This window comes from Hylobates moloch, unplaced genomic scaffold (assembly GCF_009828535.3).
Source record: "Hylobates moloch isolate HMO894 unplaced genomic scaffold, HMol_V3 SCAFFOLD_17, whole genome shotgun sequence".
In the NCBI taxonomy this organism is placed as follows: Eukaryota; Metazoa; Chordata; class Mammalia; order Primates; family Hylobatidae; genus Hylobates; species Hylobates moloch.
This window is the reverse complement of record NW_026652292.1, coordinates 77,777,823-77,796,106: the sequence shown is the minus strand read 5'-3', so window position 1 is coordinate 77,796,106 and position 18,284 is coordinate 77,777,823. Positions and strand designations below refer to the sequence as shown.

The window sequence follows — 18,284 nt, the reverse complement described above, 5'->3', positions numbered from 1 at the left end:
CCTCTCTCTTCCAGGACCAGGACCTCATTACAGCTTAAAGAACTAAGCAGCCCACCCCACACTCCCAGTGGTGTCAGGCCCCCTAACTAACCAAGGGCCCTAAAAGAACAGGTAAAAGCTGAGATGGGATTGTGCCAACCCAGCTACGCGGCCTAGGCCACATGGTGAGCCCTGCAGATTACGTCAACGTTGGGTCAGAGTAATCTCCCTGCATCTTACCCTGTCATAGGAGCACGGAACAGCAAGGTCCCTCAGGGGTTTTCTCTTCTTGCCTTTAGGCCAGCCCCCTTTCCTTTTCTGAAACAGAAACACCACATAGGAAAATCTCAAGACCATCAATAATGACTGATCATATTCAGATCACAGCATACAGTCATGCTACTACAGGGCCCTGGACTTCACACAGATGGCCTATGACCTCCTAGCAGTTCCACAGTAGGAGTGAACCTCCCCCTGAAGTTGAGGGAACTGAGGCATGGAGAGATGCGGTGATTCCCCCCAGCATCGCCCAGCAGTGTGGGAGCCAGGACCTTCCCTCCCATCCAAGCTGCGTGATGGTCACTGGGCACAATCAAGAAAGTCACCCAAAGTTTCAGTTACTAGGTACATGGGGGATGGGACGAAGCCTTGGCACCGGGACCGGTGGTGCAGAGGGTTGACAGCTGAGGTGGCAACTCTGCTGGGGTTCTCATCTCAGCCCTGCAACTGACCTGCTGTGTGGTATTTGGCAAGTTACGCCTAGCTCTTTGCCTCAGTTTCCCCTCTTGTAAAATGAGGATCATAGTCCCTATCTCGTGGGTTGCAGTGAGGATTAGAAAAGTTGATATTCATGCAGTTTTGAGAACAGAGCTAGAAGCCAGCAAGCGTTCAGTGCGTGCAGGCTGGCATGCCTGTATACAGAACCCTCTCCAACAGACGCCAGCTCTCAGGACAGAAATCCAAGTTGTGGGCTCGCTCTTCCATCCATTTCATTTCTGGGTTCATCAATGGTGACTGAGCCCCCACTATCATCAGGAGCCTGTGCCAGGCTCAGAAGCTAGAGGGCTGGATAAGGCACAGGCTCTGCCCTCAAGTGGCTCACAGTGCCATGGGGAGGCTAATTTTATAGAAATAATTGTAACAGTCCAGCACAGGGGAGTGGGGTTATAGGATGATAGCCTGGATGCCCCTGTCCTCACGGTTCAGTTTCAAATTTTCCTGAACCAAACACACACGACAAAAATGGTACAGAATAATCAAAACGTGACCTTAAGAACCTCAGCTTCCAGTTTTCCAAGCTCCCTCACAACATGCCCATGTCAGCCTTTCCAAGGCCAGGAGATACAAAGCAAGTCAGTGGCCCAGCAGGCTGGCTGGGTGGCACTGCCATAGGCAAGCCAGTTGTGCTAGAGACCAAAGGACAGGCGGTCAGGCCACACACAGGTTGGGGCAGCGGCTGGCACTGGGGGCTTCAGGAGCAGGAGGGCCAAGCTGAGGCCAGGCAGAGGCAAACAGCCTGGTAGTAACCATATGTGTTAATGAGGTTAAGCTGCAGAGGAAGCCAGGCGCCAGGCACACAGTAGGTGCTCAATGAATGACAGTCTCACTGGCTCACTCCTATGCACAGACTATGCCGATCCTTGGAGTCTGAGGACAATCCTTTCAGCACCCCGGAGAGCTCCCAAGGCCCTGGGTCGGCTCTAATTTCATCTAATGGATTCTGCTAACGACCACTATTTCTACAGCTTGAGTTCACCAGGGCTCTCAAATACACACATATCCCTGAATCTGAGTCTCGCCTTTTCCAGTTGAAGCAAATATCATCATTGCATGTCACAAGAAGACACTCAGAAAGATGATGTGATTTGATCACTGAGCAGCAGTGCCAAGCAGAAAGCCCAGAGCACACCCACAGTTCTTATTACAGCTGGTGCCTCCTGACAGAGGCCCCACAACTCTCTGGGGTCAGGGGAAGGTGGGCCAGGTATCCTCTGCCCTGGAGCACAGTGGCCATCTTCTCCTCTTTTCTTGGTCAGCCTCCCTGCTCTGGCACAGAGAAGGTTTTTTGTTGTTGTTGTTGTTAATTGGAGGGAATGTTATATTTATTGTAATTCTCTATATGCTAGTATTATAAGTAAAAAATCAAAATAAATGTGTTCATCATTTTGTGCCCATCTGAGGCTCTGTGCTTCAGCTCCATTAAAAAAAAAAGAAAACCTTCTTGAGTGTTTTCTTAATTTGCCCAGAAACCATAGTTACTGAGACAAAGGGGAAGCCTGCAGGATGTTTTTCTCTGAAGCTTTTTGTTCTTGTTGAATTCCTCATGCAGGACTTACACCGAATTGCCTTGCCCTAAATAGAGTCACGTAGACAGCGCACTCATCATTAGTACAGGGTGTTACTACGTGGAGAACATTGCCCACACACAGGAGTGTGTCAGCTACAGAGGAAACAGAGGAAGAGAGCATGGCCCAGCAAGGGAAGGCTGAAAAACCTATTTTTTTTTTTGAGACAGGGTCTCCCTCTGCCACCCAGGTTGGAGTGCAGTGGTGTGATCTTGGCTCACTGCAGCCTCAACCTCCCAGGTTCAAGTTTTAGAAAGGCCAGTAGCAGAGCCGCAAATTAATTGATTGGCAAGATTCCAAGGGGAAAAATCAATTCCAACAGTTTTCACCAGCACAGCCCTTTTATTAGGTTGGTGCAAAAGTATTTTCAGTTTAAGCCATTACTTTCAATGGCAATTTCAATTACTTTGAAAACTGCAATTACTTTTGCACCAACGTAATACATTGAGATTGCAACAGATGGTGAATTTTGGATATTTAGTTTTTTTAAACGGAATTTTGTTTTAGGAAGAGAAGCTCCTTTGGGGGTCAGCAGGAGCAAAAGCAAACAGGGGCTTGAATGACAGCTCTGGGCTCACCCCCCAGCTCTGATATGGTGTGACCCGGACAGCCCCTTTACCCCGAAGCCGCTAACTGGGAAGCAACAAGGAGCAGTGGTGGAGTCGGGGAGCTAATGTTTGCAAAGGGCTTGGCACATGGCCGAACTCGACACATGCCTTCCCTCTCTCTCTTTACCAGGAAGGGAAAAAACTCAAGTACAAACCGATCAACCAGATTCTGCAGCTTGCTGAGCGAGCCTCAAAGGGAAAAGTATTTTAGTTTATGCAACGTATCATTTGGGAGCCAGACCCAAGCTCGGAAGATGATGACAATCACTGTCAGGAAATGGCCCATGGCCTCTGTGGGTTTACAAACAACTGCCCTAGCAAAGTCTAGGTCCTGGCTATTCCCAAGGACTTTGTCAAGGGCACTCAGCAGTCTCCCCATCTGAACAGCGGGAATGTTGATTACATCATTCTAGACACCATGAGAAAAGTTAAACTGTTAAAGGCTGGGTTCTCACCTTTTGATACTGTAGTCCTGACTTTGAAATTCTAGTTCATTTATTTCTGAAGTAAACTAACCCTGTGCTGTGGACTGAATTGCATCCTCCACTCAGCCCCCACAAATTCAGATGTTTAAGCCCTAACCCCCAATATGGCTGTATCTGTAGATAGAGTCTTTAGAAGGTATTTAAGGGTAAATGAGATCATGAGGGTGGAGCCCTAACCCAATAGGACTGTCACCTTCTAAGAAGAAGGCAGAGAAATCTTGCTCTCCACCATGTGAGGACATAGCGAGGCAGCCAGCAAGCCAGGGAGAGTTCGTTACCAGAACTGGACCCTGCTGGCACCTTGATCTAGGACTTCCAGCCTCTAGAACTGGGGGAAATTTCTGTTGTTTCAGCCACTCCATCTATGGCATATTGTTATGGCAGCCCAAGGTGACGAATACACTGCAAAAGAAGGACTTTATTATTATTATTATTGTTATTTTTGAGACAGGGTCTCACTCTGTCACCCAGGCTGGAGTGCAGTGGTGTGAACTTGGCTCACTGCAGCCTCAACCTCCCAGGTTCAAGCGATCCTCTCACCTCAGCCTCCCAAGTAGCTAGGACTAGAGGCACACACCATGACGCCCAGTTAATTTTTATTTTTTGTCGAGACGGTGGTCTATGTTGCCCACGCTGTACTTTATTATTTTTGAACACGGGACTGTTAGACACCAATGGCCCTCCCTTGCCTCATTTCTCATCTCAGCTTCAACCAGGTTTGCAGACAGGATTCCAAGGGGAGAGTTTACAATGCTGAGTGGCAGTGGAAGGTGGTGGTCAAAGTGTGGATTCTGGAGCAGACTGCCCGGATTGGAGTCCCAACCTCTCCATGTACTGGCTCTGAAATCATGAGCACATCACTTACCCTCTCTGAGCCTCAGTGACCTCCTCTGTACAACAGGGTAACCAGCTCTTCCCTCACTAGCTGTGAGGATTAAATGACTAGGTAAGCGCTGGATAGGTGCTGGAGTGCAGGGAGCCCTCCGGTTGGCTGCTATTGTACGGATGGCAGCCCACTTACATTTGAATCCTGCTCCCCCGCTGCACACATTACCTTCTGAGAGTCATCAGACCTTTTGGAGTCCACCTCTGCCTGTAAAGTGGACTGGCTTCTTGTGATCTATATGAACTTCTGGGACGTATTCATAAAGAAATGGCATCTTTTTTCACTCTTACCTCCTTCCTGCTGGCTAGAATGCAGACACGAGGGCTGGTGCGCAGCAGCCACTTTGGACCATGAGGCAGCATGCCAAGGATAGCGGAGCAGTCAGATGGAAAGAGTCTGGTCCCCTGCTAATGGAGATGTCTCCATACCAGCCCTGATCCTGTCTCACTTGCCCTTAAGACAGGAGTTGCCTGCGACCGCGCGTCCCGGTCCGCCCGGAGCAGCAGCCCTGACCCGCGCCGCGGGCCTGGACTTTGAAGAGGCAGGATCCGGAGCCCGGGGCGTGGCTCCTTCAGCACCGGCGGCGCCGGGCGGGGATGGCGGGGCACAGGCCAGGCACCTGCACCGGAGAACGCGCCGGGAGGCGGCCAGGCCAGGGGGGCAGGCCCGAGCCACGTGCCAGAACACGAGAACCGCTCGGGTGTTCTCAGCCGCGCTGCGCCGGAAGCCCAGATCCCATCCCCCGGACGCCCCGACTGGGGAGCGGGGCACGCGCGACAGAGGAGGTGGGGCACGCAAGTCCAGCCACCGAATCGCAGCCTCCCGCGGTCCCGCTGCGTGTCGCTCGCCCGCCGGGGCAGCTGTCCGGCGCCCGCCGCTGCGCCTGGGTCGCGTGGGCGGGACCGCCAGAGAGGCTGGGCCGCTCCGCGCGTTGCTGTGCTCCGGCCTCCGGCCTTTCCGAGCAGCCCGGGGCTGGGCGGGGACAGTGGGCGGGGCAGAGGAGTGGGCGGGGCCGAGGCTCCGGGCAGCCCCGCCCCCGCCTGCCGCTCACCCGGCGGAGGCTCCCCCCGGCCCTGCAGTTACGTAATTGCCCTCAGCGGGCGAGAGGGGGGCCTCGCCCGCGAAGGGTCGTCTTCTACATTATTTATATGACTTTTAACATTTTCGAATCACACAAGAATACATGATACATCACCACTGTAGCGAAATTAGAAAATTCAGAGCAGCTGTTCTCCGGGAGTCTTTTTCAGAGTCAACCACCTGTTAACCCTTTGGTGCACCTCCTTTACATAAAAACATTCAAAGTATAATTTAAACGATAGTTTTAAACATTAGACATGGCCACGAGCTCCATCCCTCCTTCCAATGGCAACGCTTCCATTTTTGCACGTCCCCTTCCCGCCCGAGACAGGTGAGCTGGTGACAATCACAGGGTTCACCATATCTGTGGGTGGTAATTTTTGCGGTTGCCTAGAGACGGCACAGTCCCCGGAGCCCAGCGGTCTGGGCTCATCAGCCACCTCTGCTGGGTGCCGGTGGGCTGGTGACTTCACATATCTGGGGCTCAATCTCGTGGTCCGTACACTGGAAATAATAATAGTGCCTATTAGCTAACAAGGTCGTGGGATTAATGATTTAATATTCCTAAAGTACATAGGAAGCACTCAACAAACGAGTAAGCTATTATTACTGAGGTCTTCTTCATGTATCAAGAACAATGTGCACTAATTATGTAATAACATAACTTGGTCTTTGCATATTCCCCCAAAGCTCGCCACTCCATTCCTTTGTTTCCTTTTTTAATCAACCAATATCTTCAGCAAATTAGTCAGTACAGCTCTGCATTCTTTAGTTCCTTGCTCTATAGAATGGAGGTAGTACGAATAGCACCTGTCTCCCAGGGATGTTTGAGGATTAAATGAGATGCTGAGGGGTGAATATACATAACTGGTTGAGCAGGACACCTGACATGCATTACTTGGCTAATAAGAACACAAAAAAGCTGGGTGCGGTGGCGGCTCACACCTGTAATCCCAGCACTTCGGGAAGCCAAGGTGGGAAGAATCACTTGAGGTCGGGGGTTTGAGAACAGCATGGCTAGCATAGCAAGACCCCATCTCTTTTCTAAAAATTAGCTCAGAATGGTGGTACATTCCTGTAGTACCAGCTTGGGAGGCTTAGGCAGGAGGATCACTTGAGTCCAGGAGTTTTGATGTTACAGTGAGCTATCTCGGCACCATTGCACTCCAGCCTGGTCAACAGAGCACGACTTTGTCTCTAAAACAAACAAAAAGACACATACACAAACAGCTGTTCTTATCACTGCATGTTGTCAAGTGCTTAAGGAGAAGCCAGTCTGGGCTGGGATTCTAGAGCAGGCAAGGAGCTCAGAGGTCTAGGGCACTAGCCCATCCTTCCTCAGTGGCGGAAACTGAGTCTGGAAGATGGTAAGTGGCTTGTCCAAGTGAAATTCTGTCTACCTCCCCATGAAGCTTCTCAATTTAGTCTAATTAAGTGTAGCAAATACATGCTGAGACTGCCTCCTTACCAAAGTGAGTACAAAATAGTCTCTGAAAACAAATCCTTGAGAATAGTTTAAAAATTACAAAATGTAAGAACATTCAAGTGAGACTCGAGTGTTCCTACATCAGAGGATACAAAGAGCCACTGGAATCTAATCAGTAATTGGTGTTGATATAGGAATGGACAAATAGATGAGTCAAACAGAAGATGGAACTAGAATTAAATCTAGAACATGTGCTAGACCAGTTTATGACAAATCTAATGGCTAAATTCAGTAAAAAAGAATAAATTAATAATAAATATTGCTGGTAACGGGCTAGCCATTGGAAAGGGGAAAATGGACTCTGGCCTTATGCCAAATATAAAAGTAAATTTTAGACAGATTAAATACCTAAATGTAATAAAGTAAACAATAAAAAAATTGCAAGAAGGCTTTGGGATCCCAATGGTATGCTTGTCTGAAAATGTCAACTGAAACACCTTCACAGATTAAAATATGGAGATGGGAAACTATTAACAACAAACTCAAAATGCCCTGCTAAACTCACAGGAGAATCCAGAGTAATGCCCAAAGATTATGCCTCTTCACAAAAAAGAGGAATAATCAGCCCAAACTAGAGTGGCTATGAAAATGGAAATCCAGGCCCCAATGGGTACAGGCACCTGCAACAGGAACTTCATGCTGGAGGGATTCATACGGATATAGAAGACAAATGAACAAAGCCATCTCTGTTGCCTCTGGGTGGAAACACATACACAATGCTAGAGAGTCTTTCCTGAACTTTTGTAGCCAGAGGACTGCTCTGTTGTGTGTCTGAGGTTCAAATTTATACTGCCCCTAATGTCAAGAAACATCACCCAGGCAACGAAATTAAAATATTATAGTTACAGATTGGTAGCGCCCCCTGGAGCCTAGAAGAAGCAAATGCCAGTGATGTCTGGAGAAAAGCATCCTCAATCTAGTCCCATCACCACATATCCTGCCTGAGCTCATAATAAAAATTACCCAACACACGGAGAAATGGCTCAATGTAAGCAAGAATCAGCTGAATAATAAACAATATATTTAGGTCCTCAAGCATTTCTGATAGTAGACATCTAATTCAGAGAGCAAAAATAATCATGTATAAACATAAACTGTGTTAAGAAATTAAAAATGGAATTTAAAAGTTCAAAGAGCAAAAGTCAAAACGACCAGGAAGAATTGAGAAAGAACCAACTAAAGCATCTTGTAGTAATAAATACAGTGAATGTGCTAGGCATGGTGGCACATATCTATTGTCCCAGCTACTCAAGAGGCTGAGGCAGGAGGATCTGTTGAGTGCCGGGGTTTGAGACCAGCCTAGGCAACATAGTGAGACTCTGTCTTTAAAGCAAACAAACAAAGAAACAAACAAACAAAGAAATTTAATGATTGAAATTGAAACCTCAATTGTTGTGTTATATAGCAGATCAGATTGCCTTAAGACAGAATGATCCAGAGGACAGAGCTGAAGATATTACCGAGAATGCAATGCAAAGTGACAAGAAAAGAGAAATAAGAGAGGTTTGAAGACATGCATGATAAAATATGAAAGTCTAACACTTGTCTAATTGGAGTTCCAGAAGATTAAAATAGAGAAAGCCGAGGAGAGGCAATATTTGAAGAGATAGTGCCTAAGAATTTTTCACAACTGTTCAAAGATGACAAATTTCAAATCTAGGAAAAACAAAGTATATCAAGCAGCATAAAGAAAAATAATCTACATATAATAATTTCAGATGAAATAAGAAGACATCAAGAGAAATCAAGAAGCAACAAAAACAGAAAAGATACTCTACAAAAAATAAAAGTGACCATATTTCATCAATTCCAAGATATGTATTTTCCCACAATTTAACACATTTGAAATTGGGATTAATCTTATCATTGATGGAGTCTTACAATTATAATTGGCAGTTTTTTATTTCTTACTGTTAATAAAATAATGATGGATTGCATATTCAGTGGTATCTTATGAACATTTATGAATGAAATATGGTAAACTGGCCACAGAATTGTCAACAGCAACAATAGAAACCCAAAGACAGAGAACTAATATGTTCAAGATGCTGAGAGAAAATGAAGAGTTGAGATTTCTGTGCCTATCCATGAGGAAAATTGGACAAATTATATGAAAAAAATTTTGTTTTCAGGTCTTGGGCAACAAACAGAGCACAATAGTAATCTCTGAGAGAAGAAACGCAAATAAAGTGAACTCTATGATGACTTGGCACTTTCTCAACTGTAATGTAAGAAGAGGAACTGAAGCAGAGCGTGGTGATTTTGCTGAGCTGAGGAGAGGTAGAAGGCAGAGAAAGCCAAGGAAGTTGGGATTTGAGAGGTAGAGTATCAGACAAGAGGGAGCCATGCACATAAAGAGCTCTAAAACTCTACATTTGGGTCCTCTTGAGTCTCTGAATGAATACTAAGCCAAACATATAACAGATGAAACTTTTTGCATTTAGGCAAAGACAAGCTACAAGGGAGCTGAAAATTGAATAACTACTGGATCTCTCACAAGGCTGGGAGACATTTGAGTTCTAATCAGTCAGAGTGGAAAGATCTTGCTGAATTCCCTTGGCATTCAGTAGAGAGCCCAGAATGGTCATGACTTAGGTAAAGGGCTGACCAAGCGCTCACGTAAAAGCAACCCTAGGACCGAACCTAACAAAAATTAAAACTAAACTGCAAAGGCATCAAACTGATCTGCAGGTAAATTAAGTGTTAGACAGAAGAAAGCCAAGCATTCTTTAAAGGAAGAAAACAAAACTAAACACCCAACGGCATAATGCTCACAATGTCCAGCTTCTGTGAAAGATTATTAGACATATGAAACATGAAAATGTGAACTTTTTCAAATTATTCTTTGATGATAGTAGTTTGAAACTGGACTTTAGTAACACTGAGATGTCTACAAAACTCCTCAAATATTAGGAAATTAAGCAAAACACTTTTAAATAATACATGGGTCAAGGAAGAAATCAAAAGAATGATTGAAAAGAGGAGAAATATAATAACATATTTAAGAGTGAATGATAATACGTACTGTGCATATAAAATTAGTGGTCTAATTTGTATGCTAAAAATGTAGATGTTAAAACTAAAAACCTGGACAAAAGCCACAGATACCGATTACCCCTCCCTCCACCCCTTGGCAACCACCATTCTACATTGTACCTATGAATTTGACTACTCTAGGAAAGCTTCATATCAATGGAATAATAAAATATTTGTCCTTTGTAACTGGCTTATCTCACTTAGCATAATGTAATTCATGTCATAGCATGTGTTTTACACATGTTTCTGTGAGAAAAGAAATTGAGGTTAAAGCATTTATTGTTTGAGATGACAATTGAGATTTTGATTCCTGTAGGATTTGATTTACTTTACCATAAAAATATGGTAAAATGTCTATGTTAGTCACTGAAAATATGGAAGTAAACTGTATAACTTTAAGACAGTAGAGGAAAAAGAAATAGGAAAAAAAGCTCAATCAATCCAAAAGGAGAAGGAAAAGAGGGAGAAAAGGAAGTAAAGAAAAAGCAAGACAAGTAAAAATACAAAATCAGATGAGTAGAAAGAACTCCAAAAAATCTGCAATTATAGTCTGTTTAGGTGAATATGCTGGCTTATTATCAGGTTGGATAAAAATACAGAACCCAATTGTACGCTCTTTTCAAGAGATGTACCCAAAGCATGAGGAGGACACAGAAAGGTTGAAAGTCAAAGGATGGAAAAAGGCATGTGAAGTAAAAGACAGCTCCAGCAGCTCTGAATATTGGACAAAATCATTAGATTAAGATTAGATTAAGTAATAATTAGGATAAAGAGGTTTACTACCAAATTATAAATTCACCATGAAGAGATCCCAATTCTAGAACTCATGCATGACGTTGTACATGAAACAAAAATACATAAAACAAAGACTGAGAGAACTGAAAGGATAAATTGACAAATTCACTCTTTAGTGGAGCATTTTAACATATCACTTAAATTTTTTTATTGTGGTAAAATATACATAATAAATTTTGCCATTTTAACCATTTTTAAATGGTTATAAGTTCAGTGGTATTAAGTACATTCACATTGTTGTGCAGCCATCACCACTACCTATCTCCTTAACTTTTAAGTCATCCGAAACAGAAACTCTGTACCCATTAAACACTGACTCCCATTACCCCTCTCTCCACCCCTTGGCAACCAGGATGTTAGATTGTATCTATGAATTTGACTACTCTAGGAACCTCATATCAATGGAAGCATAAAATATTGGTTCTTTGTAACTGGCTTATGCCACTTAGCATAATGTAATCCATGCTATAGTATGTGTCAAAATGTCTTCCTTTTTAAGGGTGAATAACATTCCATTGCAGGTACATGCCACATCTTATTACCCATTCATCTGTTGATGGACACCTGGGTTGCCTCCACCTTTTGGCTGTTGTGACTAAGGCTGCTATGAACATGAGTGTGCAAATATTTGTTCAAGTCCCTGCTTTCACTTCTTCTAGGTATACCCAGAAGTGGAACTGCAGAATTGTATGTTAATTTTATGCTTTTTTTTTTTGAGAAATAGCCATGTTGCTTTCCACAGTGACTTAACCATTTTGGATCCCTATCAACAGCATATGAGGGTTCTAATTCCTCCATATGCTCATCAACACTTCCTATTTTTTTTGTTTTTTAAACAATAATGGCCAGTGCATCAGTCTGTTTGGGCTGCTATAACAAAAACGCTATAGACTGGGTGATTTATAAGCCATAGAAATTTATTGCTCACAGTTCTGGAGGCTAGAAAGTGCAAGATTAACTCACCAGCAAATTCTGTGTCTGGTGAGGGTTTGTTCTTTGCTTCATAGATGGTGCCTTCTGGCATTGTCTTTACATGGCAGAATGAGCAAACAGACTCCTTTGGGCCTCTTATTAATCTCATTCATGAAGGTCCCATCTCAATACTTAATCACCTCCCACAGGGCCCCACCTCTTAATACTATCACATTGGAGATTCTGTTTCAACATGTAAACTTTGGGAGGACACATTCAAATCATAGCAGCCATCCTAATGGGTGTGATGTTTCAACATACCTCTTTCATTGACAGGCCAAAGAGTAAAAAAGAAAAATTGATAAGAATAGAAAAGATTTGAACAACACAATTAATGTTCTTAATTTAATGAGCACACACAGAATCCTCTGCCTCTCATATAAAGAACGCATAATTTTAAGAATGATACCATTTACAATAGTGAAATAAAATTTACTGAAAATAAATCTATTGACATATATGCAAGACCTTTGCATGGAAAATTATACTTCCATATAGAAAGATGTTTAAGAAGACCTACATAAATAGGAGGATTCATAAATGGGGGAACTCAGTCTTATAAGATGTCATGCCTCTCCAAATTGTGTGATGGGTTCAATGCAATTCCAATCAAAATCCCAACAGGGTTCTTTGCAAAAGTTGCCAAGCTAGTTCCAAATTTTATATAAAAGAGAAAAGAACTAAGAATAGCTTAATTGCTCTGAAGAAGATGAACAAGTTGGGGGAACTTACTGTGACAGATATCAAGACTTGCTATAAAGCTAAAGTAATTGTGCCAGTGTGATGTTAGCATGGAAATAGACGAATGGAATAAAATAAGCAGGCCGTGCATTCATGGAAGCTTAATATATGTCACAGGTTGAACTGAGAAAGGATGGAGTTCTAAATAAGTAATGCCAGGACAACTAGTTAGGCAACTGGTCATTGCCATGAGAGAAAAAATAAATAGACTCTCTAGGTCCCATTGTACATAAAACGCAATTCCAGAAGCATTTATTCTCAAAACAAGCAGTAAAACTTGAAGACATTTAAAAGGGAATATGGGAAAATATTTTTATTGCCTCAAGAAAAGGAAGCATTTCTTTAACAAAACACAAAAAGCTCACATCACAGAGGAAAATATTGACTATATTATTATCATTATTATTTTAGAGACAAAGTCTCACTCTGTTGCCAAGGCCAGAGTGCAGTGGGGTGACCATAACTCATTGCAGCCTTGAACTCCTGGGCACAAGTGATCCTCCAGCCTCAGCCTCCCAGGTAGCTGGGACTACAGTCATGCACCACCATACGTGGCTACCTTTTTGATTTTTGTATAGAAATGGGTCTCATTATGTTTCCCAGGCTGGTCTCAAACTCCTGTCCTCAACTGATCTGCCTGCCTCAGCCTTCCAAAGTGCTGGGATTACAGGTGTGAGCCTGTGAGCCACTGTGCCTGGACCTACTATATTATAGTGAACATTTCTATACACCCAAAGGAAACTACAATAATCTGAAAAGATAAGCCCTTAAAAGAATATATGTGCAAGGGGCCAGGCGCAGTGGCTCATGCCTGTAATCTCAGAACTTTGGGAGGCTGAGGTGGGTGGATCACCTGAGGTCAGGAGTTTGAGACCAGCCTAGCCAACATGGTGAAACCCTGTCTCTACTAAAAATACAAAAATTATCTGGGCGTGGTGGTGGGCACCTGTAATCCCAGCTACGTGGGAGGCTGAGGCAGGAGAATCGCTTGAACCCGGGAGGCGGAGGTTGCAGTGAGCCAAGATCATGTCATTGCACTCCAGCCTGGGCAACAAGAGCAAAACTCTATCTCAAAAAAAAAAAAAAAAAAGAATAAATGCAAAACATGTACCTACCTTACCATCACCAGGTTGGCAAAAATATAACATTCAGCCAATACTATACATTGGCAAATATGTGAAATAACTGGTTTCTTATAGATTGTTGGCTGATGCCTTTAATTGGGTGGATTAAACAACAAAAATTCACTTCTCACAGTTCTAGAGGGTGAAGTCCGAGATCAGAGTGTTAGCATGGTCAGGTTCTGGTGAGGGCCCCTGTTTTGGCTTGTAGATGGCCGCCTTCTGGCTGTATCCCCCACATGATAAAGAGAGGGATCATCTCTCTCCTGTCTCTTCTTATAAGGGCACTAATCCCCTTTGTGAGGACTCCATCCTCATGACCTAATTATCTCCCAAAGACTCCATCTCCAGATACCATTAGATTAAGGATTAGAGATTCCACATATGAAGTTTAGGGGGACACAAAAACTCAGTCCTTAGTAGTTGAATAAGAAATTGGCATATACATTTTAGAAAACGTAGCATCTTGTAAAGTTGACGATGTTCATGCCCATGACTTAGCAATTCCATCTCTATAACATATACTCCAGAATAATGTTTCTCAATCAGGGGTGACTTTGCCCTCTGGAAGGCACTGTCTGGAGACACTTTTTGTTGTCGCATTTTGAGGGAAGGATGCAATTGATAGCTCTTAAGTAGAAGCCAGGAATATTGCTATGCATTGTACAATGCACAGGACAGCCCGCCTTTATAAATAATTATCCTGCCCAAAGGTCAATAGTTTTGCAGTTGAATATCTCTGCTCTAGAAATATCTTATGCATGTGCATCAGAAGATAAGAATGCAGGGGTCCACAGTGGCACTGTGTAAAATGAATAAAACTAATCTCCATTCCCAGTTCAGCCGCAGATATCAAAATCGATTTTAAAACTTGATATTAATTAAAAAGTAAAATGTGGAAGAAGACGTATGATACCATGTATATGAAACTGGGAAAAGATAAACACATGCTTGAAGGTAATGGTTACCAAATGGGGAGAGGCGTGTGGGATATGGCTAATACTCTATGTGTTAAGTTGAATGGTGGGTCCATCTATGCTTGTTTATTATTTTCTCTTCCTTGAATATAGTAAAAACTTGAAGTCATGTCCCAGATAGTACAGATATCACAATTCAACAGTTAGTGATTGGATCCTGTTCTCTGACCAGCCCCTGATCTCGAAAGGGATAATCAGAACTTCTCACTGTCTGGAGGGGCGGTGAATATAGACGTGACTATGATCATTCAAAGCTTTCTTGGGTCATTCCAGAACCACTTGCACATGGTATAATTCCACTGCCTTTTGTGTGTGTGTGTGTGTGTGTGTGTGTGTGTGTGTGTGTGTGTGTGTGTGTATACGTGCCTTTCCTTATAGGCAGTATATGAATGCAAACGAAATCCTCTTATTGTACTTTAGAGAACATATATATGTTATATATATGATATTTGACATTCTTACAACATTTCATACTAAAAACATTTTTAAAATAATGGAAAACTTCTTTACTTAAAGGTATTTTATAAGGTCATATTTGCCAGCCGAACCACTTTTAAATTTTTTTGTACTGCAGATAAGCACTGTGTAATAACTGTCCGATGGAACTAAGTTTTCTTGTACTCTCAAGAAAATCTTGGAAGCTGCATAATGAGTCTATGTGTCCTGGAGACTTTCTACCAAGAATAAAACTCAGAAGCTATTTTAAAAAAGCGAGACACATATTTAACTATATAAAAAGTTTGTTGTTGTGTGGTAAAAGATGCCATGAAGTCAAGAGATGAATGCTGGATCTGGAAAAAGTGCTTGAACGTTGGCGACAGGCAAAGGGGTAATTGTTATGCTGAGAGCTGTAAAAGTGGACAAGACAAAACGTCCCAACTAAAAATGGGCAAAGGATAGAGAATAGACAATCCTTAAAAGTGCAAATCAAATCTAAAAGAGCAAATCATATATATATATGTGTAAATATATGTAATATATATATAATGTGTGTGTGTATGTGTGTATGTATATATATATATATATATATATATAAAACCAGGTGCTCAAATCCACCAATGGACAGAGAAACGCAAATTAAAATAACAAGGACACATCATTTTGCACCCATCAGAGTGACAACATTTACACATGCTGCAGCGTGGGTTGAGGTTGGCAATGCAGGAAATACATTGAAGCAGAAGGGTGTGTGTTAGAATCTTGAGAAGGTTATCTGCCTATTTTTTTTTTTTTTGAGATGAAGTTTCGCTCTTGTTGCCCAGGCTGGAGTGCAACGGCGCGATCTTCACTCACTGCAACCTCCGCCTCCCGGGTTCAAGCCATTCTCCCGCCTCAGCCTCCCAAGTAGCTGGGATTATAGGCACCCGCCACCATGCCTGGCTAATTTTTTTTTTTTTTTTTTTGTATTTTTAATAGAGACTGGGTTTCACCATATTGGCCAGGCTGGTCTCGAACTCCTGACCTCAGGTGATCCACCCGCCTCGACCTCCCGAAGTGCTGGGATTACAGGCATGAGCCACCATGCCTGGCCCCTGTTTTTATTTTATTTTTTTCAAAAAGGAGGATTTTGAATGCTCCCAACACAAAGAAATGATAAACATCTGAGATGATGGCTATGCTAATTGCCCTGAGCTGATCACTGCACATTATATGTATCAGAAAATCACTATGTACCTTCTGAATATGGACAATTATTATTTGCTAATTTAAAAATGTAAGTTAAAAAGTTTAGACCTTCTTGGCCAGGCACGGTGGCTCACACCTGTAATCCCAGCGCTTTGGGAGGCCAAGGCGGGTGGGTCACTTGAGGTCAGGAGTTCAAGATTAGCCTGGCTAACATGGCGAAACCCCGTCTCTACTAAAAATAGAAAAGTTAGCTGGGGGTGGTGGTGTGTGCTTGTAATCCCAGGTACTTAGGAGGCTGAGGCATGAGAATCGCCTGAACCTGCGAGGTGGAGGTTGCAGTGAGCTGAGATTGCACTCCAGCCTGGGTGACAGAGCAAGACTCTGTCTCAAACAAACAAAAAACAAACAAACAAACAGACAAAAGTTTAGACCTTCCAACCAGCCATTCCACTCCTGGGAATCCATCCCATAGAAATAAAAGTAGTCCTGCTATCTGAGGGTTTGTGGAAGAATATTTAGCGCCCATGGCTGTCGGTTGGTAATGACAAAGGGACATTAACCCATAGGAAAAGGCTCTATGAACTGTGGGATGGCTTCAGCCTGTCAGTCTAGAGATTTCCCCAGATGCTAGCAGGAATTTGCACGAGGTGTTGATGAGTGTGAAAAGTGAGAAGCAGAAAATGTGATTATCATGAATTCGTTTTGTAAAACAATGACCCCAACGCCCCATATGTATGTATGTATATATGAATGTGGTTATTTATTCTTATGGAGAAAAATATAAAAAATATGAAATAAAACAAGCTAGGTTGTTGACGTGAGCTATTTGGTCGGGGATATGATATGGGAGGGAGAGGAGGAAGTATCCATAATAAAAACATCATGCATAAAATAAGCTCGTTCCTGGAAAATTACACACATATATCTGCTCATGAGCAGAAGCACGAAGGGAGGGTCACCTGAGTGTTCGCGGGATTACCCTTGGCTAGCAAGATTCAAGGTGACCTTTGGTTTCTTCTTTATATCTGCCTCTACTGTTTGAATTCTTTACAATGGCATGTATTATTCATGGAAACAGAAAGAGCCCACAGAAAGCTGTTTTCATTGAAAGGTAGAAAAGAAAGAAGAATGCCCAGGCCTAGGGACCCTGTCGCTGGCCAGGCTCTCCTTGTGCTGGTCTGTGATAGAGAACTTGGAGACTCAGCCTGCCTCACAGCCCTCATGGCTGATACACCCTGGTTTTTTTTTTTTTTTTTTTTTTTTGAGACGGAGTCTTGCTCTGTCACTCGGGCTGGAGTACAATGGCATGATCTCGGCTCACTGTAACATCCACCTCCCGGGTTCAAGCAATTCTCCTGCCTCACTTCCCGAGTAGCTGGGACTATAGGCATGTGGCAGCATGCCCAACTAATTTTTCTTTTTTTTTTTTTTTTGTAGAGATGGGGTTTCGCCATGTTGGCCAGGCTGGTCTCAAACTCCTGACTTCAGGTGATCCACCTGCCTCGGCCTCCCAAAATGTTGGAATTACAGGTGAGAGTCACCTTGGCCAGACCTACCCTCTTCCTGGAGGAAAATCTCACAGGCCCCTGGTCTCATCTCCCTGCCCCAGGCAGGAGCCCTATGCCGTGCAAAAGCCTAGATCAGCTACCTTCATATTCACCAAAAGATGGACAGTGCTCATCATAGTCTTTTAAATTTTTTTTTTTTTTTTTTTGAGACGGAGTCTCACTCTGTTGCCCAGGCTGGAGTGCAGTGGCGCAATCTCGGCTCACTGCAAGCTCCGCCTCCCGGGTTCACGCCATTCTCCTGCCTCAGCCTCTCCGAGTAGCTGGGACTACAGGTGCCCGCCACCGTGCCCGGCTAATTTTTTGTATTTTTAGTAGAGACGAGGTTTCACCATGGTCTCGATCTCCTGACCTCGTGATCCGCCTGCCTCGGCCTCCCAAAGTGCTGGGATTACAGGCTTGAGCCACCGCGCCTAGCATCTTTTAAAATTTTTGAGATAGTTATAGATTCACATGCAGTTGTAAGAAATAATACAGAGAGAGCCCATATCCATCCCCCTTCATTCAGACATCTCTGGTTTAATATGAACTTGTGTGTGCATGTTTAGTGCTATGTCTTTTATCACGTGTAGGTTTGTGTGC

General features: G+C 43.4%; 1 long non-coding RNA gene across 1 annotated transcript in view; it reads right to left on the bottom strand.

Annotated features, from left to right (window-relative positions):
* LOC131381601 (uncharacterized) overlaps nt 1-18,284 on the bottom strand; it is a 33,143-nt gene that overhangs the window by 6,431 nt on the left and 8,428 nt on the right. Inside the window, exon 2 of the long non-coding RNA XR_009210454.1 lies at nt 220-297. This is a non-coding gene — a long non-coding RNA (uncharacterized LOC131381601). The remainder of the gene's footprint in view (nt 1-219; nt 298-18,284) is intronic.